The following is a 25,223-nucleotide window of genomic DNA, read 5'->3' as shown; positions in this document are numbered from 1 at the left end:
GAAGAACATCTCGTAAAAACAATGGCAACTAAATAGAATCAAGGCGATGTACAATTCATTAACAAAATAAATAGGGTAACGAAAATATATACAGTTGAGCAGACAAGTACAGTGCTGTGGGGATGGGAAGGGAGAGGTGGAGGAGCAGAGGGAAAAGGGGAAAGTGAGGCTTTAGCTGCGGAGAGGTAAAGGGGGGATGGCAGAGGGAGTAGAGGGGGAAGAGGAGCTCAGTCTGGGAACGCCTCTTGGAGGAGGTGATTTTTAAGTAAGGTTTTGAAGAGGGAAAGAGAATCAGTTTGGCGGAGGTGAGGAGGGAGGGCGTTCCAGGACCGCGGGAGGACGTGACCCAGGGGTCGACGGCGGGATAGGCGAGACCGAGGGACGGTGAGGAGGTGGGCGGCAGAGGAGCAGAGCGTGCGGTGTGGGTGGTAGAAAGAGAGAAGGGAGGAGAGGTAGGAAGGGGCAAGGTGATGGAGAGCCTTGAAGCCTAGAGTGAGGAGTTTTTGTTTGGAGCGGAGGTCGATAGGCAACCACTGGAGTTGTTTAAGAAGGGGAGTGACATGCCCAGATCGTTTCTGCAGGAAGATGAGCCGGGCAGCGGAGTGAAGAATAGACCGGAGCGGGGCGAGAGAGGAGGAAGGGAGGTCAGAGAGAAGGCTGACACAGTAGTCTAGCCGGGATATAACGAGAGCCCGTAATAGTAAGGTAGCCGTTTGGGTGGAGAGGAAAGGGCGGATCTTGGCGATATTGTAGAGGTGAAACTGGCAGGTCTTGGTAACGGATAGGATGTGTGGGGTGAACGAGAGGGACGAGTCAAGGATGACACCGAGATTGCGGGCCTGCGGGATGGGAAGGATGGTCGTGCCATCCACGGTGATAGAGAAGTCTGGGAGCGGACCGGGTTTGGGAGGGAAGATGAGGAGCTCAGTCTTGCTCATGTTGAGTTTTAGGTGGCGGGCCGACATCCAGGTGGAGACGTCCCGGAGGCAGGAGGAGATGCGAGCCTGAAGGGAGGGGGAGAGGACAGGGGCGGAGATGTAGATCTGCGTGTCATCTGCGTAGAGATGGTAGTCAAAGCCGTGAGAGCGGATGAGTTCACCGAGGGAGTGAGTGTAAATGGAGAACAGAAGAGGGCCAAGAACTGACCCTTGAGGAACTCCAACAGTTAAAGGATGGGAGGGGGAGGAGGCTCCAGCGTAGGAGACCGAGAATGATCGGCCAGAGAGGTAAGAGGAGAACCAGGAGAGGACAGAGTCCGTGAAGCCAAGGTGAGATAAGGTATGGAGGAGGAGGGGATGGTCGACAGTGTCAAAGGCAGCAGAGAGGTCAAGGAGGATCAGAATGGAGTAGGAGCCATTGGATTTGGCAAGAAGGAGGTCATGGGTGACCTTAGAGAGAGCAGTCTCGGTAGAGTGGAGGGGACGGAAGCCAGATTGGAGGGGGTCTAGGAGAGAATGGGAGTTAAGGAATTCTAGGCATTGATTGTAGACGACTCGTTCTAGGATTTTGGAAAGGAAGGGTAGTAGGGAGATAGGACGATAACTGGAGGGGGAAGTGGGGTCAAGAGCGGGCTTTTTTAGGATGGGGGAGACGTGGGCATGTTTGAAGGCAGAGGGGAAGGAGCCCTTGGAGATTGAGTGGTTAAAAATAGAAGTTAAGGAAGGGAGGAGGGCAGGGGCGATGGTTTTATGGTGTTTAGGGAAACACCACCACCAAACAGGGAAATTCAATCTGCCAAGTGTCCTTGGCCATTTCAAATCATACAAACATTTGCCTGTTCACCCTGAACAGCCAGCATAAGCAGAAATTCTTAAATTCCTCTTAAAGAAGTTAGCATAGAAATCCTTTTCTGGAAATGACTCTCTTTAGGCAAGAGCTTGTGAGGGATTATGGATCTCCATTTCCTGGGTTTTGAAGAGCAGAACAAATGTACTCGTCTGGAACCGGAGGTAATGGGTTACTTTCTTCACGTCAAATCCCCATCCCCCAATGAATCAAAATGATATCAAATTGGTCATCCAGTGCTGAAATGCTGTGAATACTGCTTTCCAAAAAGCTGCCAGGCAAGGATTGTGTCCACATGGAGCAAAATCAATACTATTGCCCCTACCAGATCCAGAACACAGATGTAATTTGAAAGCATATGTGTGTCCTTCTCTTTCTTCCCCTGCCAAAGAGAGGGCGATTGGGAAATGGTACGCATTGTCCAAATAATTTGGTATTAAATCATGACTAGGTTGAAAGTGGTGGATTTGCCCTGTTCAGATGTTTTTGTCCATGTGAGTGTATATTTGCTCATGTGTAGCCTCCTGAATAGTCTCGTAGGCTGCCTGAGTGACACGTCACCTTCTCTCTTTCATTGCCCCTTCCTTCTCTAGAAAAGAAAATAAAGTGGAATTGGAAGCATATTTCTTTTGTTCTTTCTTCATTCAGAATGTAACTGGGTTGTTGCCCTCCATCGCCCAAGAGCAGCAATTTTCAAACCAGGACCAAGCAGTAGTATAGAAAAGTGTGAAAGTGGGTTGTTAGCTGTTATCAGTGGTCATCCGAGTACCTTTCCTGACACTATTATTTGGGTTCAGACTCCTTTGCAAGTGAGAGAAAAACCTGTAGTTTGAGTTTTCTCCCCACTCTTCCCTTCCCCTTCCCTGCTTCCCCACCACTTTTCTCTTTCCTGTGCAAAGGAGACCCAAAAGTAAATGCTAAATGGTGATGATGATAATAATGATGATAATGATGATAAGAAAAGACCAAAGAGTCAAAACTCCACAGCAGTCCTGGCACATATATACAATCCTAAGATTGGGCAGGGAAATGGACCATTTACTGGATGGGCAGCCTGCGGTAGGTGCTGAGGCAGAGCTAGTGGTACTCTCATGATTTCAGAAATGTCCTACTCTCTGCATGGAGTTCTTCCTCCAAGCACTGAGTTTTCCTGGTGCAGAGAAAGACTCTAAAATGAAGGTTTCACTAGGAAAATCCACCTCAAAACATATTTGCTCCATTCAGACATATCCCCTGAGTTCTTCTGTTCAAATAGCCTGGATCATCCTCATCACCACCAATAGCATTTATTAAGCACTAGCATAAGCAGAACACTAGACTTCCAGACTGTGAGCCCGTTGTTGGGTAGGGATTGTCTCTATTTGTTGCTGAAGTGTACTTTCCAAGCACTTAGTACAGTGCTCTGCACACAATAAGTGCTCAATAAATACAATTGAATGAATGAATGAATGAACACTGTAGTTGGCTGTTGGAGAACATACAGAAGGAGTATTTGCTTGCTATAGTCTTTACCCTGGAATGAAATCATTCACCTGGTGTCCTGAAGCTCCTATTGTTCCCATGATTATGTGGTTCTGCAACTTTTTAAAAAATCCTATTTGGTAAGTGCTTACTATGTGCCAGGCATTGTTCTAAGCACTGGGGTAGATACAAGCCAATCAAATTGGACACAGTCTCTGTCTCACATGGGGATCATAGTCTTAATCCCCATTGTGCAAGTGAGGTAACTGAGGCACAGAGAAGTTAAGCAATTTGCCCGAGGTCACACAGCTGACAAGTGGTGGAGCTGGAATTAGAACCCAAGTCCTTCTGACGCTCAAGATCGTGCTCTATCCACTAGGCCATGCCTATTCTCAGCACTTTTTTTTGCGGTCACTGCTGCTTCTAATGTCACTGCTCCACCATTCCAAGTCCTGCCCCTCCCCTGGTCCTCTTGCCACTTGACTAGAAGCATAGGAGGATGGGAAGATGCCAGGGGGTGTCCTGGAGGTGGTGGAATGGAGCATGGCAAAGCCATAGAAAACCTCAGAGCTGCATGGCAAACTGGCAACTCATGGTGCCAGAGGCTGTCATGGCAGGATGGATGACCTGTCGCCCTCCGACAAACACTCCGGGCATGATTGATGTCTGCTTTCAGTAGTTTTTCAGTTAGAACTGAAACCAACTTTTGGAGGCAGGGTAATATCTTCAAGTTCCTCTCTAACTGGGGTCTTGGCCTTCTCTGGATGGCTCTATTGCTTTGCATCTTGCTTTTCCTTTCTGGCTTTCTCTTTGTGTTTGCTGGTTCCACCAGCACCATTCCCTCTCTCCCTTTGGTGTTTCTGTGTCCTACTCTGATCCAGACCTCTTCAACTTCTTTCCCATTAGTCCTCAGTTCAACTTGCACCCAGGCCCTACACATGTACAACTGACATTTCCCCCCCACCAGTTCTTTGCTCCAGCTCCCGCTCCATCCCTGCTGACCTGTCAAGACTCTTTACATCAAAAGTTTCATAAACTATGTTCAGCCATCTGAAACTTAATTCACTTTTCAAAGATCTCCAAACAAAGAACTCCTTCAGATCAAAGTCCACCAAAATTGGTCCCTTTAATTTCTATTTGACAAGGCTTAACTGCATATATCTAACCCACAACGATCTCTTTACTTCACCAAGTTGTAAGTGATAATTTACTATTTATAAATTTCCTGCTACTTGCCACACTACTCCAACCCAAGCATGGACTTCGGATTTCAAAAATGCCCTCAAAGGCACAGGTGTTTACCCACTTCAGGAAGGTAGGGAAATTTCTGTTATTGGCAGATAAATTGTCCTGCAAATAGAAAGGAGCTAACTTTCACAAAGCTGGATCCTAACTCTCCCTTTTACCCTTTCCTAGCAATCAAAAACAAATAAGGCAGTCATAGTGGGTGGGTATGGAAAGCAAAAGCTGACAAGGAGAATGCAAACAAAACCAACCAATGCCTCTGAAGCTGAGTTGGCACAGGCAAGGTGATCATCCAGATATTTCAGCCCAAAAGCTCTGCTATTGAGGGAATCATCCAGATTAGTGGTCTACACTATTCATTCATTCATTCAATAGTATTTATTGAGCGCTTACTATGTGCAGAGCACTGTACTAAGCGCTTGGGATGAACAAGTCGGCAACAGATAGAGACAGTCCCTGCCGTTTGACGGGCTTACAGTCTAATCGGGGGAGACGGACAGACAAGAACAATGGCACTAAACAGCGTCAAGGGGAAGAACATCTCGTAAAAACAATGGCAACTAAATAGAATCAAGGCGATGTACAATTCATTAACAAAATAAATAGGGTAACGAAAATATATACAGTACACTAATCAAGTCATCAAATACCTAAATCCTCCCCTTCACTTTGCTTGAGTAGATTATGGGGAGAGAGAGAGAGAGAGAGAGAGAGAGAATCTGAAAATCTGCAGGAAGCTGACAGGTGGTTAGAACTTGTTTCCAGTGATTTCCACGCAAAAGGGGTTTAAGGATAATTAATCAGACTCTTAGTTTGCATTCCAAATTATGTTCCTTTTATTGTAGATATGACCATTCAGATTCTGATGTAAGGAACAGATAATTATCTCGGGAGACCGAAAAAGCTACTCAGGAGAGGAAAGAGTGAAATTACGTGAGTGGGTATATGGATGGACTAATAGAAACTCAGTGAAGGCAGCAGATTGGGCTTTGTGCTGGAGACCAGGGAACAGCAGCTTGAATAATTTCCAACTGATGCAAAGGCCACAATAATAATGTTGGTATTTGTTAAGCTCTGACTTGACCCACCACCTTTACCCACGGTTCACGTCTCTACCAACTATTAATAATGATGATGATTGTGGAATTTGTTAAGGCCTTACTGTGTGCCAAACACTGCACTAAGCGCCGAGGTAGATATAAGATCATCAGATGGAATCCTGTCCCTGTCCCACATGGGGCTGGTATAGCTGCTCCAGTTTTGGAGGTGGGGGTAGCAGGAGGGCCTGGTGGGAGGAAGAGGCCATGGGATTATCATCCTGCTATAGGAAATGGAAGTTTTGGCCTTGTCATGTAGTCAAGGAAATATATCTCCAGTAACTGGAATGTCCCTCTAGATCACATTCTACCCCTCTTTTCCTTGCTTTGTTTTTCCCCCCTCTCCTTTTACCTACTTTTTCATAACAATCTTGGCCAGTAAGAACTGCAAAGCTACCACTGACTAATAAACGACCAGCCTCACAACTCACTTCCTGGTCTGCAGAAAGAATGATTCCTTGGGAGGAAAAAGCAAAATAAACAAATGATTCTACAAGCTGCTTCCTGTAAGAACAATTCCTGTCCCCCATAGTGACTCAGCTCTCGTAGGGACACTTAAGAGTAAGAATCGGTTTAAGTAAGAAGCAAAAGAAGAAACAAGGAAAACAATTACTCTATTTCCAAGCTGATTTCCCTCCCAGCAGCCCCACTTTTCTCCAGTTCTGCTGCACATACCTCCCAGAGCTGAGTCCTTTGGGTGTTTCTTCCTCCTGTAAATATATTGGTGTACTCTGACAGAGTAGGGTTCTTTGGTTTAAGGAGACAGAGACATTTCCAAGTCCAACTGAATCCTCCCAGCCCTGCCTTTCCACGAACGATATTGCCCGCCTCCCTCGTTAGCCCAACGGTTTGTCATTCGCTACATCCAACCCAGCACAACAATACAACCAGGAATGAGGAAGTTTAATCTGGGTACTCATTCATGAGGAAATAACAGAAAGAACATGCTATCTTGCCAAGGCATAGCATTATACCCTTAGCTCATACGCAGGTAGATTCGTACCTGAGCTCTCAGAGCTTGTACTTTTTTTCTGAAGCCTTTGCTGATGAAGGCATGTGGATGAAAACCAGGTTGCATGGTGGGTCAGCTATCACTTTGGATGCACTTTTGAAGTTTGAACTGCATTCTCTTGGCATGTGCTTTGTACCCCACTCCTTTAATGTCATCATGCAAAGAAAGCACCCCAATCCCTGCTGCCTTCCTCACAAAGCGCCCCTTCTTCACCTCCCCCACCCCCGCTGTTTCAGGTTGGGCTTGTCCAGTCTGGTAAAGCTATTAGTTCAGTTTCACCTCACTCCAACTGGTTTTACAAAAACACAGCATTAGGGAGAGTAGATGAGAAGTAGCATAGCCTAGTGGATAAAGCATGGGTCTGGGAGTCAGATGGCCCTAGGTTCTAATCCCGGCTCTGCCACTTGTCTGCTGTGTGTCCTTGGGCAAGTCATGTTACTTCTCTGGACTTCAGTTACCTCATATGTAACATGGGGATTAAGACTGTGAGCCCCATGTGGGACAGGGACTGTGTCCAACCTGATTATCTGGTATCATCCCCCAGCGCTTAGTACAGTGCCTGGCACATAGCAAGCGCTTAACAAATACCATTAAAAAAAGCAGATTCTTGACCCTGAATTGGAGGCTATGTGTGTCCTCCATCATTTCTTAGCATGACTTGTCTGATTTCTGAAGAGGCCTTGGTAAGGCCCTGTTTTATACTCTTTTTTCTGTGGGGAAGGAGCATTGGCCATCTCCAGGAGGGGCCTGATGAATTGGGAAAGCTGTCTGCGGACCTCTAGGTCTCAGCATGCTGGGTGTGGTGTGCCCCTATGATTGAGCCTCACTGAGGTGGTGGGGGAGGAGGGAGGGAGGGGGAGGTTCCCCAGAAACATATAGAGAGCCAACAAGGTCACAGCAAAACAGAGATTGTCTCCCAAACTGGGAAGGGGAGCTTTGGCTGCATACCTCTGGAGCCTGGCAGCTCCACCTGAAGTGGTAGGTAGTGGGAACAGAACTATCCTTACACTCTGCCATTTCCCTATCTATGATATGTTTTAATATGTGTCTCTCCCTCTAGACTGTAAGCACCTTGTGGGCAGGGATCACGTCTATCAACTCTGTTGTATTCTCTCAAGTGCTTAGTACAGTGCTCTGCACACAGTAAGCACTTAATAAACACCATTGATTGATGGATTGATTGGAAAGTTTAGTTCACAGAGACACAGGATGGCCTCACCACATGCTGTACTCCTAGGCTGTTACACATCTATTTAGGAACCAAGCAGATCAATCCATCAATCAACCGGATTTACTGAGTGATTACTATGTGCAAAGCACTGTGCTAAGCATTTGGAAGAGTACAGTTCAACAGAATTAGCAGTCACATGCCTTACAGCCTAGAGACATATTTATAATCTGGAGATGTTTTAGCACTGGGTCAGGAGTAATGAATGATTCCTGCAGAGAAATTAAAAGGATTGCCCTCCCCCAACTCTCCTCCCCAGCTCCACCAATAGGGCTATAGCTTTATTTGTCAGTTTACTAGTCACAGAGGCACCAAGATGGAGATTGGGGGCAGACTCATTTTCACGGAGTAGAGAGAGATTTCAAGGTGCAGTCGTAAAGAGGGCTGGCTGATTCAGATCTGAAGAATGTATTAACCTGACAGCTCCATCAACAGATGAAATCAGGTTCACTTTGGCCACTAAGGGGCTGGGCTGATGAACTGTATTGCTCATTAATTCTAGGAATTGGGAAGACTTTAAAATGTAATATCATCTTCAACTCCTTTTCATGGTGGAAATATACTGTGTGCTTTCAAAATGAATGCGCACACACACATCTATAACTGTGCTTGACCATTTTATAATCAGATATGTCGGAAGTAAATTTCAGCTGCACTGTGAATTTCAGCTCGAATAAGGTGTTCTAAATCAGAAACAACCAAACTCTGGGGAAATAATATTCCTATTAGCTTATTTAGCTGCTAGTAATAACTGGTTCTGTTCAATAAAGAGCAACCTCAGCCAGCGTGAGGAGGATTTTTAGCCCGTGGGTACTCTGACAGGAGGGAGATGCAGCCTTATTCAAGGGCCTAATTACAGAATTCTGGCCATGGTCAAAAGGGTGGTTGGGTCTTTCGAGAAGCAGCATGGCCTAGTGCAAAGAGCACAGGTTTGGGAGTCAGAGGACCTAGAATTAGACCTTGGGCAAGTCACTTCATTTCTCTGTACCTCAGTTTCCTTGTCTTTAAAATGGTGATTTAAAACCTGTTCTTCCTCTTCCTTAGATGCCTTAGTCCATGTGGGATAAGGACTCTATCTAACATGATTAACTTGTGTCTACTCCAGCACTTAGAACAGTGCTTGACACAAAGTAAGAGCTTAACAAATGTAATAATAATGATGATTATGTAATATCCTGCTTCACCTGGGATGAATCCTCTCAGTTTAGCTGGCCCACATCCTACCTCTGACCGGGAATGCCCACCCTCCTCACATCCACCAAACTAACTCTCTTCCCCTCTTCAAAGCCCTACTGAAAACTTGCCTCTTCCAAGAGGCCTTCTCAGACTGAGCCCTCCTTTTGCTTCAATAGTATTTATTGAGTACTTACTATGTGCAGAGCATTGTACTAAGCACTTGGAATGTACAATTCAGCAACAGATAGAGACACTCCCTGCCCACTGATGGGCTTACAGTCTAATCGGGGGAGACAGACAAAAACAATAGCAATAAATAGAATCAAGGGGATGTACATCTCATTAACAAAGTAAATAGGGTAATAAAAATATATACAAATGAGCAAATGAACACAGTGCTGAAGGGAGGGGAAGGGAGAGGGGGAGGAGCAGAGGAAAAGGGGGGAAAGGGGGTCTATCTGAGAGGAGGTGAAGGGGGGGCAGAGAGGCAGCAGAGGGAGCAGAGGGAAAAGGGGAAGCTCAGTCTGGGAAGGCCTTTTCCCTCTGCCCCTCCTCCCCTCACCATTCCCTCCACTCCCTCTCTCTGCTCTACCCCCTTCCCCTCCCCACAGCACTTGTGTATATTTGTATATATTATTTATTACTCTATTTTATTAATGATGTATATACATCAATGATTCTATTTATCTATTTTGATGGTATTGATGCCTGTCTACTTGTTTTGTTTTGCTGTCTGTCTCCCCCTTTTAGACTGTGAGCCCATTGTTGGGCAGGGATTGTCTGTATCTGTTGCTGAATTGTACATTCCAAGCACTAAGTACAATGCTCTGCACACAGTAAGCGCTCAATAAATATGATTGAATGAATGAATGAATGAAGATGAGAGTTGAAGCCGTGGTAGAGAATGAGTTCTCCAAGGGAGTGGGTGTAGATGGAAAATAGAAGAGGACCCAGAACTGAGTCTTGAGGGGCTCCCACAGTTAGGAAGTGGGAGGCAGGGGAGGAGTCCATGAAAGATACTGAAAATGAGTGGCCAGAGATAGAGGAGGAGAACCAGGTGAGGACATTGTCACTAAAGCTGAGGTTGGATAGAGTTTCAAGGAGTAGGGAGTGGTCAACAGTGTAAAAGGCAGTTGAGAGGTCCAGGAAAATTAGAATGGAGTAGAGGCCATCAGAGTTGGCAGAAAGAAGGTCATTGGTGGCCTTAGAGAGGGTAGTTTCTGTGAAGTGAATGGGATGAAAACCAGATGAAGGGGATCAAGGAAAGAACTGGAGGAGAGGAAGTGGAGATAGTGGGTATAAAGAACTCTCTCTAGGAGTTGGAAGAGGAATGGTAAGGAGACGAAGCAGTAACTGGAGGGAGCTGTGGGGCTAAGGACACTTTTTTTAGAATAAGGGAGACATGAGCATGTTTAAATGAAGTGGGAAAGAAGCCACTGGAGAATGAAGAGTTGAAGATGGCACTCAGGGAGGGAAGAATGCAGGGGGCAAGTGTTTTGATAAGGTATGAAGGGATGGGGTCAGATATTGTAGGTAGAGGGTGTAGATTTTGAGAGTAGGCAAGAGATTGCCTCTTGAGATATTGCTTTGACAATTTGTAGCATCTTAGAGAGGGCAAGAGGAGGGATCTTCACACATACTTAGTTGTGAAGTATGTGGCCAGGTCATTAGGGGAATCAGATGGGGGGAGGGAGGACAGGAGGTTTGAGGAAAGAGTTGAACATCTGGAACAGCTGGCAGGGACAATGGATATGGTATCCACAAATACCATTATTATTATTATTATTATTATTATTATTGCCAGAATCCATAAAGGTGAGTCCAGTGTCTGAACTAAGAAGGTGCAGAGCCCTGATTAACAGGGAGCAAGAAGGACAAGTGCCCCAGGCCTAGAGTCAGGTCAGGCCCTGTGGGCCTGGGAAGAGGCAGCATCAGTGACCATGAAGGTACCCCGTAGCTGGGGAAAGAAAAGCAAACTCCTATTTCCATCCTCTCAGCTGGTCTACAGGGCACGTTTTATTCCTGGCAGAATACAATTATTCATGGGGCTGAAAAATGTCACATTCCTACACCGGGAAATTGCATTTTATAATCTCTCTCACAATGCAGCTTAACTGGCACTTTTACACTAATTCTGCCTGTCAAAACGTTTGGAAAGGAGGCAGAGTGCAGTTATTTCAGCTCCTTCATGGACAAATTGAAAGAAAATAAAGACAAACTTACCATAAAACTTATATTAGACAATTAAAGTGTAAAACAATTCCCTCCAGTGTACCGGGGTCTCAAGAAATACTCTGTTAAATGGCTAACTGTTATAGGCATGAAAACGGCTTCCTCCTTCCTTAGATGACGCATGCTGGTTTGGCCTGGTGGTGATGCTGTTGGCTCAGTGATGGAAAGCGAAATAGTTTGTGAGGCCCCGGAGTATGCAAGGCCTGAACCCTGAAATCAAGCAAAACAATAAACTGGTGGAGCATTAAAGGAGAAATTAATCTATTCAAAAATATTCAGTTTATTATCCAGCCCAATATGACCCAATCAGTTTTACTGTTTTATAGGAGTGTTTTTCATTGGAAAGATAACAAATACTAAGAATTAAAAGAGTGCATTTCCATTGCATTAGTCAAATTCACAGAACATGAACACTGATCATGAGCAACCTCTGAATATTCCTAATTTTGGAGTATGGGGCAATTAAGCCTCTGTTCCACAGCCTGAAAATCACATTTTCCCCCCACTGCTCCCCCCCTTCCTCTTTCCTCAACCCAGTCACCCCAACACAGGGTACCCTCAGACTCCAGAAAGGTTTTATTAGGGCAAAAGGGAAAATTCCTTCAGGATGGGAAAGAAAAAGCTGAAATGGTACTATATTAGATTACCGGGAGGTTGAATTACAGGGGAAGAGAAGCCAGTTTAACAGAGAGCAACAGGACAAAGCTTAAGTCAACAGAATTTAAATAGATTAGTAGTACTTGTAACTAGCAATAAACCTCTAATGGAGGCACTTTGTTCTTGAATAATGGAAGGCTTGGGAACACTTCTGCACAACCAAAGCCCAGGCACTCTCCCAATAGAGGCATCAAACCATCCTAGAAAAAAACCCCCACTGTCTCTAGACTGCCATCATGTTCATGTTCCCCAAGCACCTAGCCATTTGTTGAGTGTGTCTCAATCTGTATTAAATAGCAAAACAATAGGAACCTGGTTGGGCTGGGAGGAGGGGAGGGAGTGTTCAGAAACCTGAAGAAGGAAAGCCTTTGCCTTGGAAACATGTAGAAGATACTTGAGTTGCCCAATGGATCCAATCTATTTTTCACTTCAAAGGAGTTGAAATGAAATTATTTCTTTATCTGCATTTCCCACTTTAATAGACCACGATGTTTTCAGCACTCACCTTCCCAGCCTCTTTATGCAGCAAAGGAGAAGTTGAACAGAATTCAATCAAAGTCTAATATTCTTACATTAAAGCAGTTCTCATAGGTTGAAGCATGAAGGTATATTTGGGACTCACCCAGGGACTACATTCTGTGACTGCAACATAAAATATCGTGGGTTGTTTTTACTTTGCTGGTCCTAATATATTTCCATTACATTTACTGAACAATTAGAGTTCCATCCTTTGGCTCATTTAATGTCTTGGGCCAACCTAATATGTCTGCATTTCATTGGCTGTTAACCAAATGCAATGCATCCAAATGTTATAGAGTGTCTGATTTATAGTTCAAAGGTATTTGAACTACAATTCTGGAGGGGATTGGATATTTACTCTTCGTTGCTTATACCCTTCTGGCTATAATCTCAGAACTGCATTTATTTTTATCATCCAAACATTTCTGCCATTTAATGAAGCTGCTTAAACTGTTTTCAGTGAAGGGAAAAAAGGTAATACAGTGTGAATTTTAAAGAACTGCAACATGGAAAAGACCCAAGTCCCAAGTGGGGTTTCCAAAATATTTTGTAGCAAGTAAATATTGCAAAGAATCATAGAACTGGAATGTATTTAAATAATTTATTTGGTTCAGTCACTTCCAGGCAGGTGAATGTCTAAATCCTCCAGGATATATGGTTGTCTGGGTTTTTTTAGATTTCAATAATGATGATAATAATAATAATAACTGTGATATTTGTTAAGTGCTTACTATGTGCAAGCACTATACTAAGCACTGGCGCCTCCCCCGGGGAGCTGAGCCTTGGACCGCCCGGACCCACGCCCGCCTCATCCTTTCCCAACCTGGACCTCCCCACCCCCGCTCGGGAACTCCGACTCTAAGGTTCTTCACCCCCACAGGCCCCCAGCCACCAGTTCCCATTCTACCCCCCTGCTCGGGCCCGGGAATATTGCGCTCCCCTTCTCGACCCTGGGGACATTGTGTCCCCCTGCTCAGGCCTGGGGACATTGTGTCCCCCCGCTCGGGCCCGGGGACATTGTGCTCCCCAACCGCCCCGCCCCCCCGCAGCCCGCCTGAAGTGGCCATTTTGGGAAGCCCTCACTCCCTCTTCCCCCTTGAGGTGATTCATCTCCCCCGCCCCCGCCCCAGGCGACGATGTCCTTGTTCTCACCGTGTTACCTTACCTTAGCCGCCGCCTACGCCCGCAACGCCCTCCACCCCCCCCCCCCCCCGGACAACCTCTGGGCCCCCGCCGCCGCCTCTGAGACATTTGGTCAAGAGCTCTGGGACTCTCTCGGCCGCTAGCTGCTTGACTTTGAGTTTGATCAGGTCGGCCCTTAATCAAGCCTACCCCCGACCCTGGTCATCGCCCACTTATTAACACTATTGTATTGTATCATACTGTATCATGTTGCTATATTACCGATTTCGTTTGTTACTGTTTATTGTTGTCAGTGGTGCCACCCACCTCTCTGGCCTCACCATGTCCCTTCTCCCCCCCTCCTCCCTCCCGCCCCTTCCTATCCTCCCCTTCCCCTTCCTCTCTCTCACTAAGCTCTTTCCCACTCTTCTCTGCCTCCTCCCCCCTCCCCTCCCCCGCCCTAGAACCCCAATTTACCAGCACTACCCCTCTTCCCCCTCCCCCTACTCTCCCCCCACCAAACCCCTCCTCACTCCCTCCCCCCTTCTCTCTTCCCCACCCACGCCCCATCCCAGTCCTCCTGTCCCACTGCTACCCCTCATCCTCCTCTCCCCGTCCAGGGCCCCGCCACCTCCTTCCCATCCAAACCCTCCCCTCCCCCCGCTCTCCCCCCCCCCCCCCCGCACCCACAGCTACTTTCAAGTGTGGCCTCTGGAACCCCCGCTCCATTCCAGGTAAACTACCTTTCATCCATGACCTTTTCCTCTCCCGCTCTCTCCTCCTACTCGCCCTTTCAGAAACGTGGCTCACTCCCGAAGACACAGTCTCCGCCACTGCTCTCTCCACCGGAGGCCTCTCCTTCTCCCACTCCCCCAGACTCACCGGTAAGGGAGGAGGCGTCAGCTTCCTCCTCTCACCCCATTGGCGCTTCCGCACTATCCCTCCTCCCCCCTCCCTCTCCTTCCTCTCCTTCGAAGCCCATATCATTCGCCTCTACCACCCCCTCCAGATACTTGTCACTGTCATGTACCACCCTCCTGGTCCCACCTCCGACTTCTTCAACCACCTAGACCCCTTTCTCACCTTCCTTCTCTCCTTCTCTCTGCCCACTCAGATCCTCGGAGACTTCAACATCCATATGGATGTACCCAATGACTCCTCTGCCGCCCGCCTGCTATCCCTCCTCGACTCTGCTGACCTCCTGCTCCACCATACCGCGCCCACTCACCGACTCGGTCACACCCTCGATCTCGTCATCTCCTACCGCTGCACTATCTCCTCCCTCACCAACTCTGAAATCCCTCTCTCTGACCATAACCTTCTCACCTGCCTCATCTCTCACACTCCCTCCCCCTGCAAATCTTTGCTACTGCCCCACAGAGACCTCCGCTCTCTTGATCCCATCCATCTTTCCAAAAGCATCTCTCTTCACCTTGCTGCCCTGTCCTCACTTCCCACTCTCGACGATCAGGTCTCCGCTCTCAACTCCACCCTCTCCACTCATCTCAACTCTCTCGCCCCCCTTTCCCTCCGCCGCTCTCGCTCCACTAACCCACAGCCCTGGATCACCTCCTCTGTCTGCCTCCTACGCTCCTATGCTCGAGCTGCCAAGCGCTGCTGGCAAAAGTCCAAGCACCAAGCCGACCGCACACATTTCAAATTTATCCTTTCCTGCCTTAACTCTGCCCTCTCCTCCGCCAGGCAAAACGTCTTCTCCTCCCTCATCGACACCCATGCCCGTCACCCCTGCCAATTGTTCCGGACCTTTAACTCTCTCCTTAGGCCCCCTGTTCCTCCCCCTCCCCCATCTCTCACCCCCAATGATCTGGCCACCTACTTCATCACAAAAATCAACACAATCAGGTCTGAGCTCCCCAAAGTCACCCCTCCCCCTCTCCCCTCCTCCCCACCAACCCTCTCCCCTACTTTTCCATCCTTCCCTGCAGTATCCTCAGAGGAGATCTCCTCCTTCCTCGCAAGTGCCACCCCCTCCACCTGTGCCTCGGACCCCATTCCCGCTCACCTTTTAAAAAAGATCGCCCCTGCCCTCCTCCCTTCTTTAACTTCTATTTTTAACCACTCAATCTCCAATGGCTCTTTCCCCTCTGCCTTCAAACATGTCCACGTCTTCCTCATCCTAAAAAAACCCTCTCTCGACCCCACTTCCCCTTCCAGTTATCTCCCTACTACCTTTCCTTTCCAAAATCCTAGAACGAGTCGTCTACAATCGCTGCTTAGAATTCCTTAACTCCCATTCTCTCCTAGACCCCCTCCAATCTGGCTTCCGTCCCCTCCACTCTACCGAGACTGCTCTCTCTAAGGTCACCCATGACCTCCTTCTTGCCAAATCCAATGGCTCCCACTCCATTCTAATCCTCCTTGACCTCTCTGCTGCCTTTGACACTGTCGACCATCCCCTCCTCCTCCACACCGTATCTCACCTTGGCTTCACGGACTCCGTCCTCTCCTCGTTCTCCTCTTATCTCTCTGGCCGGTCATTCTCGGTCTCCTTTGCAGGCACCTTCTCCCCCTCCCATCCTTTAACTGTTGGAGTTCCTCAAGGGTCAGTTCTTGGCCCTCTTCAGTTCTCCATTTACACTCACTCCCTTGATGAACTCATTCGCTCTCATGGCTTTGACTACCATCTCTACGCAGATGACACACAGATCTACATCTCCGCCCCGGTCCTCTCCCCCTCCCTTCAGGCTCGCATCTCCTCCTGCCTCCAGGATGTCTCCACCTGGATGTCGGCCCGCCACCTAAAACTCAACATGAGCAAGACTGAGCTTCTCATCTTCCCTCCAAAGCCCGGTCCTCTCCCAGACTTCCCTATCACCGTGGATGGCACGACCATCCTTCCCGTCTCTCAGGCCCGCAATCTCGGTTCATCTTTGACTCGTCTCTGTCGTTCACCCCACACATCCTCTCCGTTACCAAGACCTGGCGGTTTCACCTTTACAATATCGCCAAGATTCGCCCTTTCCTCTCCACCCAAACGGCTACCTTACTGCTACAGGCTCTTGCTATATCCCGGCTACACTACTGTGTCAGCCTTCTCTCTGATCTCCTCTCTCGCCCTGCTCCAGTCTATTCTTCACTCCACTGCCCGGCTCATCTTCCTGCAGAAACGATCTGGGCATGTCATTCCCCTTCTTAAACACCTCCAGTGGTTGCCTATCAACCTCCGCTCCAAACAAAAACTCCTCACTCTAGGCTTCAAGGCTCTCCATCACCTTGCCCCTTCCTACCTCTCCTCCCTTCTCTCTTTCTACTGCCCACCCCGCACGCTCCGCTCCTCTGCCACCCACCTCCTCACTGTCCCTCAGTCTTGCCTATCCCACCGTCGACCCCTGGGCCACGTCCTCCCGCGGTCCTGGAACGCCCTCCCTCCTCACCTCCGCCAGGCTAATTCTCTTCCCCTCTTCAGAACCCTACTTAAAACTCACCTCCTCCAAGAGGCCTTCCCAGACTGAGCTCCCCTTCTACCTCTACTCTCTCTACCGCCCCCCTTTCACCTCTCTGCAGCTTAACCCTCTTTTCCCCCCATTTCCCTCTGCTCCTCCCCTTCTCCCTTCCCATCCCCTCAGCACTCTACTCGTCTGCTCAACTGTATATATTTACATTACCCTATTTATTTTGTTAATGAAATGTACATCACCTTGATTCTATTTAGTTGCCATTGTTTTTACGAGATGTTCTTCCCCTTGACTCTATTTATTGCCATTGTTCTTTTCTGTCCGTCTCCCCCGATTAGACTGTACGCCCGTCAAACGGCAGGGACTGTCTCTATCTGTTGCCGACTTATTCATTCCAAGTGCTTAGTATAGTCCTCTGCACATAGTAAGCGCTCAAAAAATACTATTGAATGAATGAATGAATGAAAAGATACAGGGTAATCAGGTTGGACAAAGTCTCTGTCACGCATGGAGCTCACAGATTTAAGTGGAAAGGAGAACAGGTATTGAATTCCCACTTTACAGATGATGAAACTGAGGCATAGAGCGGCTAAGTGACTTTCCCAAGATCACACAGCAGGCAGTTGGTGGAGCTGGGATCAGAAACTAGTTCTTCTGACTCTCAAGCCTGTGCTCTTCCCATTAGGCCATGCCGTTTCCATGTAGAAATGATTTAAGTTTTGTTATCCAGCTTCTAGAGGAACGATCCCAAATATTCTGGAGAAATAGTCAAAATTCTGGCTAACTCAGAGTCAAGCCTGCCGTGGGAACCCTGCTCAGGAAGAGGTTTTGAAAAGACCCAAATCAAATGGTAACAAAGAGTGCCTGTTGGCTAATCATTAGGCTCTAGGGAGACCCCATAGAACCTGAAATTACCAGTCCATTCCCTAACATCAGAGGAGGCCTCAAACACCATCCGATCACTATAAACTCCTTCCCCTCAGAGGCTTCCCAGTCAGCCAAGATTGCTCTTTTGTTGGGGCTTATCAGAAATGCCAGTGGCTAGAGCTTTCTGGTTAGTAGAGTGCCACATAACACAGCTTTTGATATTCTGTAAAAAGCTTTGTTAATATGTCATCCTTTCCCCACAGAGATCTCAGGCTAGCCATAATAGTAGTTCTACTTGACAGTTAGGGAAAGATCTCATTCACGAAGTCCATAAAGACTCCAACAAATTCTAGTTATGATTGTTTGGTCTCCAGATGACTAAATGACTAAATAAAGCTGTGAATTAAGGAATGCTCTTCCACAAACTTTTCTAAGTATTTCTAAGCTACTTTCTAGAAGTAGCATGGTCTATTGGAAAGAGCACAAGCCAAGGAGACAGAGGACCTAGGTTCTAATCCCAGCTCCACCATTTGTCTGCTGTGTGACCCTCATCTGCAAAATAGCGATTCAATACATTCTCCCACCTACTTAGACTGTGAGGCCCAAATGGGACCTGATTGTCTTGTAACTACCCTGATGCTTCCCCTCTCAGGATTGCACATGGAGAGTTTCTAGTACTCTACCAGTCTTGACTATGGGAGGGAAGAGTCAAACAGAGGCATATAAATTCCATTCCTAGCTTGGGCAGTGGCTAGCCAGTGGAAAGCAATCTGCTTTAAGTCAAAATATACCTGTGCTGGACAGCAGAGGCTTGGGGGAGAGTCGAGGGTGGAGACTCAGGTTTACTGCGTGGAAGGAGGCAATGGTAAACCACTTCTGTATTTTTACCAAGAAAATTCTATGGATACACTATCAGAACGATTGCAGATTGGGGTGTCCATGTCCTCGCTATGGGTCAGAGACGACTCGGCATAAAACAAGACCCTGGTGCTTAGAACAATGCTTGACACGTAGTAAGTGCTTATCAAATACATTCAATTTGTTATCTTCTCAGGAGGCAATTTTCCATGTGTTTTTATTTCATCAATGTAAAATCCTCAGGCTGTGCTAAAACACAGTATCAAGTTCCCATTAGAGTTAACCAATAATGATTAGGCTGGTGGGGTCTGGACCGTGAATAGACTTCACACTCAGACTGGGACCATTACAATTATAGTTTATTCAGGTGCAAATATCTATGTACTAGGTTAAGCTTCTGAGGACAAGAGAAAAATTTCATCTTTCCTATTACAGCTGAAAGTCCGATATTTCTATTTCTTCATCCTCCCTCCTCCAAGGCATATATTCACAGTGCTAAATGGGGAATAGGGGGAATAGAAGCAGTGTGGCTCAGTGGAAAGAGCCTGGGCTTGGGAGTCAGAGGTCATGGGTTCGAATCCTGGCTCTGCCACTTGTCAGCTGTGTGACTGTGGGCAAGTCACTTCACTTCTCTGTGCCTCAGTTACCTCATCTGTAAAATGGGGATTAAGACTGTGAGCCTCACGTGGGACAGTCTGATTACTCTGTATCTACTTCAGTGCTTAGAACAGTGCTCTGCACATAGTAAGCGCTTAACAAATACCTCAGTTACCTCATCTGTAAAATGGGGATTGAGACTGTGAGTTCCACATGGGAGAGGGACTATTTCCACCCCAGAGCTTAGAACAGCTAATAGTAAGCACTTAACAAATACCATAATTATTATTATATGGCAGCCTGGACTGCCTGTACTATTCTAATGATCAGAGTAGTCCTAGAGATTCCCAACACTCAGCTCAAGCTAAGCAAAAAGGACAAGCTTAGAGCCAGTGCTGGAAAACATTTATGATCTCTAAACAGGGGTCCATTTTTGTTTGTTTCTGACCCACCTTTGTTTGCTACCTCAAGCAAATTCTCTGGGAATTTCATGTCAATTGAGCTCAACTACAGTTATTGTCACTGCCCAGAAGAGCCAACACTGAGCTGAAGATGCCAAGGAAAGAGCTCTCCTTTTCTTTAGCAGTGGCAAGAGTTGCTGCCATTGCTGCTGCCACAACCATTACCCCTTGGCAGAGGGGCTTGGGGTCCCATCACACACCTGTTGGGTGTAATTGTCCCATTCAAATTGGTGTATCCAGTCACCTTATCTCTTTCAGGTACACCCTGCCTCAAGTGTGGGGCTTCCTTAAGAGTGGGCCAACTGCCTTAACTGCCTTCCCTTAAGAATGGCCCTGAGCCCTGAACAGATCACATCTGACTTTCTGGGCAAGACATACCGGAGATGATGTCAGCTGGGTTGAGATCTGGAACTTTTTTAGGGGAAGGAATAGGGAACGAGGGCAGGGGTGGGAAGGTGGTCAAGGAATTCAGTCTTGGTTGGCATAGCAACTAATCAGCTATCCTTTTTAGCATTTGAAGCCTCACCATACACAACCATGCAGTAACTCCAGATCCATACAGCCTCCTATCCAAATGTTCCCTCGGCCCAGGCTTTGTTGGGTTTGTGAAGCCCACTCCAAGCCAGGTGATTTACAGCTTGCCCACAGCTTTTCCCTTTTTCCTTCAGCAGGGAAAAAGCCATCTTAAAAGCTGAGGTTCCTGATTTTCTCAAATGAATCATCCTGGGGCAAAGAAACAGGCTATTTCCAGCCTCTGACAAAGTCTTTTTGTTTGCCCATTAATTTGAATTCTTGGAAGGCGATGATGATGTGGCTGATGGGATGATGCTGATGAGGAGGAGAACGACGACGAGGAAGAGGAAGAGGAGAAGACGATTCTTTGGAGATTCTTCTCCTTCTCTCTTTTTCTTTTGTTAACAGCCCTCAGCTCAGGGACATAGATAGCCCCAAATGCTGTGACTCCCTCCCCACTACCCTGACCCCTTCCAACTCAGGCTCTCCCTTGTTAAATGACTAACCTTCAAGCCCAATCATTTGCTGATAATTCTGCAGTTCAGGCTCTGTTCTGCCCACCAGCTGAGCTCCGTTTCCTGGCACTAAGCTCTCGAAAAAACACCCCCTGCCACCACACTGAAACTCTCCTTTCTGTCAGCAAGAGGAACACCTGCTGGCTGGGCCTGCAAAAGCCTACTTCTCACTTCACCTTGAAAGCACAAAATCCCAGAGGTTTGCTGCTTCCTGACTCTGGGTGCAGTTCTCTTATTTCCTAAATTGCTCATAATCACTTGAAATGAACTGCTGGGCAGGGCTGGTGGCTTTCATGCTCCCGGGTGATGTTTTTGTGCTACCTGGGGAGAATTCTGAATTAGACTTTTCATCCCAGACCCAGGTACAAGCACAGACATGTTGTTGTTGTTTTGATCATATAAATGATTTTCATTTCCTCCCCAAAGGGTGAAGTTTCTGAGAGACTGAGAGAACTTTCAGTGTACTTCTTTGTGTCTTCCTTTCTGCCTGAAGTCTGCATAGAAAGTTGTCAAGCAGTGAGGTAGGATAGATGGATGGACATCCCAAAAGTTACCTTCTGTCTCTCTCCCTAGGATAAACACAATGTGGGTGGGCAAGAGGCATCTTCCCAGGAAGTTGTTATGGCCCAGAATCATCTTTCTCCCCAGAGGGGGACCAGTAGGGGACACTCCAAGCTTGGAACAAAGGCTTTGGACATTCCCTCAGGTGGACCAAACTCAGTTTAGCTGTGGGCTGAATTTATTTTTATGAAAAGAAATAGCCTGTAAGAACACAGTCCTGTAGACTGTAACCTCTTTGTGGGCAAGGATCTTGTCATCCGACTCTATTGTACTGTATTTTTCCAAGCACCGAGTACAGTACTCTTGCCACAGTAAGTGTTCAACAAATACCACTGACTGATTGGTTGATTGAAAAACTCTTCATTCATTCATTCAATTGTATTTTTTGAGTGCTTACTGTGTGCAGAGCACTGTACTAAGTGTTTGGAAAGTATAATTCAGCAATAAAGAGAAACAATCCCTGCCCACACCGGGTTTACAGTCTAGAAGGCGGGAGATAGACATCAAAAAAAGTAAACAGGCATCAATACAAATAAATAGAATTATAGCTATATACACATCAAAACAACAGGCATCAATATAAATAAATAGAATTATAGATATGCACATATATACCACCTCTCAGGGTCACAACTGGAGAGTTTCCAGTACTCTACTAGTCTCGACTATGGGAGGGAGAGTCAAGCAGAGGCCTACCCATTCCATTCCTAGCTTGGGCAGTGGCTAGCGAGTGGAAGGCAATCTGCTACAGGTCAAATCTCACCTGTGCTGGGCTGCAGCGGCATGGGAGAGAGTTGAGGGCGGAGACTCAGGTTTACTGAGCAGAAGGAAGCAATGGTAAATCGTTTCCGTATTTTTACCAAGAAAACTCTATGGATACACTACCAGAACGACTGCAGATGGAGGTGGAGCATTCTGGGAGAGATGCGTCCATGGCGTCGCTATGGGTTGGACACGACTTGACAACATAAGACAACAACAACAACAACAACAAATATACACACATATACACAAGTGTTGTGGGGTGAGGAGGGGAGGGTAGAGTGTAGGGAGAGAGTCAGGGCAACGCGGAGGGGAGTGGGAACTGAGGAGAAGAGGGCCTAAGTCTGGGAAGGCCTCTTGGAGGAGGTGACCTTTGAAGGCCTTTGAAGGGGGAAGTTTGAATGCTTGGTGGATTTGATGAGGGTGGGGATTCCAGGCGAGAGGTAGGATTTGGGCCAGGGGTCAATGGTGGGATAGGCAAGAATGAGGTACAGTGAGAAGGTTAGCACCAGAGGAGCGGAGTGTATGGGCTGGGATGTAGAAGGAGATAGGGGAGGTGAGGTAAGAAAGGGCAAGGCGATGGAGAGCTTTGACGCCTACAGTGATGAGTTTAAATAGGAGGGATTAAAGCCTTTGCTCATTTCCTTCTTTGGGAGCAGACCGGGCTAGCCTAGCCTATATTATTTGCTTGGGCTCCTTCCAGCAGCCCCAACCTCACCTGCAGAACCCGACAATGCTCCCCATTAGTAGGAAATTTGCCCTGTATCTGCCCTGGGGGGAAAGGGACATCCTGGGCCTGAGAGGGCCAGTGCCCTGCTCTGCTGTGGGTTGGTCATCATGCCTGATTCCCTTGATGGAACCGCACAGGGTCGCTTGTAGGGTGGCTATTCACTTATTAGGTTTTCAGCTGGTCTGTCCTCTGTCCAGCATGAGTATGGCACCAGCTGCCTTTGAGCTGGCATTTTCATTTAAAATGTCTAGCCTCTCTGCCCAGACTCCCTCCCTACACCTCAACTCCCACTGCCGAGCCCCATGGCTCAAACTAACACCCATGTCTAAAGTGGCCTTGGAGAGGAACACAATAGTGCAGGAACAAAGGTGGGGGGAGACCAAGGGCATCCACCCAGTTACACTCTCAGCAACTATGTAGGCTCTGAACTTCTGCAAAGAATGTTTTAGTATGTGTCCTTACGGTTATGACACATTAACACTGGTACAGTCAGTTTTGCTATAAAATGTGTCTTCACTATGTGTTTGAGATGGAAGGCTGATGTGGAATTAGGCACGTTCTTCCCATAACATGCAATGGTCTGGATAGTACATGATGTGATGTTGAGAGAAACAATTTTGCCTGTGTACGTGTCGTCAGTCAAGTTGTGTGTTCGACAACGTGAGCTTTTCTTAGTGTGGGCTTTGTCAAGTACATAACCCTTGTATTTTGGGGGAAATGAGTGTATTTCTACTGCATTCATTTTATCCTGATTGGCCCATCCTGAAGACCTTTGCCTTCATCAGGTTACTTGCTATCCTTCCCCTCAACAGGCACAAAATGAGGGATTGAGAGGCCAGCATTTCAGTGCTTTTTTGTTCTAGGAGCACAAATAGCATTAAAAAATGAATGGAGGTGTAAATTATTAATGCTAGCAGAGGAAATTTCTAACTCTATTAGTATCATATCATTAAGTTTGTTTCTTCTGCATAGGCAGTGATTTTATTACAAAGCGTAACAGGGCATAATGCTAACACTGCAACACTGGATTTGGTCAATTAACAATGATGCAGGAAAACTGTAAATTGTTGGTAGTTTATTTATGGCACCATTTGGAATGGTAATGCTTTGGTGGCTTTTCAGTTTATATCTAGTAAGTTTCAGTTTATTACTGGAGTTCAGGCAATTGAGATTTTGAAGCTAGGGTGTTAAAGACTGGCAGGTCGCTGAGTGACGGTCTCATTCAGAGCCCTGCCGCAGTCCTTAGCGGAGATATATCACCACTTAAATAAAGCAGGCTTTTGCTTATTCTCCTTTGTCTTAAAGGTGGGGCCCAGCTATCAATCTTGCCTCCTCCCTTTCCTCCCCGAACAAGGGGTACCAGAAGGGATATGTCAAATAGGAAGACCTGGAAGGCGACTCGGCAGCTCTTTGGCAATGTGTTTTGAATGCTGGGCATTTGGTACCATGAGAAAGATTCTCTGGTTTCTGTCTGATGGACTGAATCTCAGCCAAAGGAGGCTGCCACCCTCTGTGGTCATTCAGTCCTGGCAGTCAGGGTCTGCAGGGAAGGCTCTCTGTGCTTGACAGAGAAGTCTTGTGAATAGCCAAGGCCTTGTTGAGGCACTTTCCTTGGCACCTACACTTTCCTTGGCACCAGATACTAACTTCCAAGAAGTGGCCTGGCGCAGGCAGATTTTGGCAGGGGCTCTGTTCTGTATTGTTTCTCTTGGTTTGAGGGAAAGAATACCAGATTCTTTCTTGGTCTCCTTTTCCTAAGTTGGGAAGGCAGGAACATGATTCAGAAGCCTTCGCTCCAGTGTAAATAGGTTTAGAGGCAGAAGCATGGCCTGGAAAACTCCCCAAGATCTCTTTCATTAACGCTCAGTTTCTGACAGCTATGAACTTATTTTGCCTCTATTCTTCCTGGAAGGGTAGAAGTTCTCAGAGATACAGAGTTCTTATTTTAGTACAATCAATCAATCAATCAATCAATCAATCAATCATACTTATTGAGCACTTAGTTGTGGAGAGCACTGTAGTAAGTACTTGGGGGAGTACAACACAACAATATAACAGACACATTCCCTCACCACAACGAGCTTACTGTCTAGAGGGGGAGACGGACATTAATATAAATAAATTACAGATATACATATACATAAGGCTGACGGTGGCATGGTTCATTCATTCATTTATTCAATAGTATTTATTGAGCGCTTACTATGTGCAGAGTACTGTACTAAGCGCTTGGAATGAACAAGTCAGCAACAGATGGAGACAGTCCCTGCCATTTGACGGGCTTACAGTCTAATTGGGGGAGACAGACAGACAAGAACAATGGCAATAAATAGAGTCAAGGGGAAGAACATCTCATAAAAACCATGGCAACTAAATAGAATCAAGGCGATGTACATTTCATTAACAAAA

At 46.8% G+C, this 25,223-nt stretch overlaps 1 protein-coding gene and 1 non-coding gene across 2 annotated transcripts in view; one reads left to right on the top strand and one right to left on the bottom strand.

Moving 5' to 3' along the window:
- Positions 1-6,393, bottom strand: part of FAM3D (FAM3 metabolism regulating signaling molecule D) — a 54,074-nt gene extending 47,681 nt beyond the window's left edge. Inside the window, exon 1 of the mRNA XM_029049807.2 lies at positions 6,264-6,393. The gene's annotated coding sequence lies outside the window, so the exon portion shown is untranslated. The remainder of the gene's footprint in view (positions 1-6,263) is intronic.
- Positions 6,394-21,937: 15,544 nt separating this feature from the next.
- On the top strand, positions 21,938-22,075 carry LOC114807233. Its single transcript, XR_003755285.1, has one exon. It is a non-coding gene; the product is annotated as a small nucleolar RNA SNORA7 (small nucleolar RNA).
- The last annotated feature ends 3,148 nt before the right edge of the window (positions 22,076-25,223 follow it).

This window comes from Ornithorhynchus anatinus, chromosome X1 (assembly GCF_004115215.2).
Source record: "Ornithorhynchus anatinus isolate Pmale09 chromosome X1, mOrnAna1.pri.v4, whole genome shotgun sequence".
NCBI lineage: Eukaryota > Metazoa > Chordata > Mammalia > Monotremata > Ornithorhynchidae > Ornithorhynchus > Ornithorhynchus anatinus.
The sequence above is the reverse complement of the archived record's forward strand: the minus strand, read 5'-3'. Positions and strand labels throughout refer to the sequence as shown.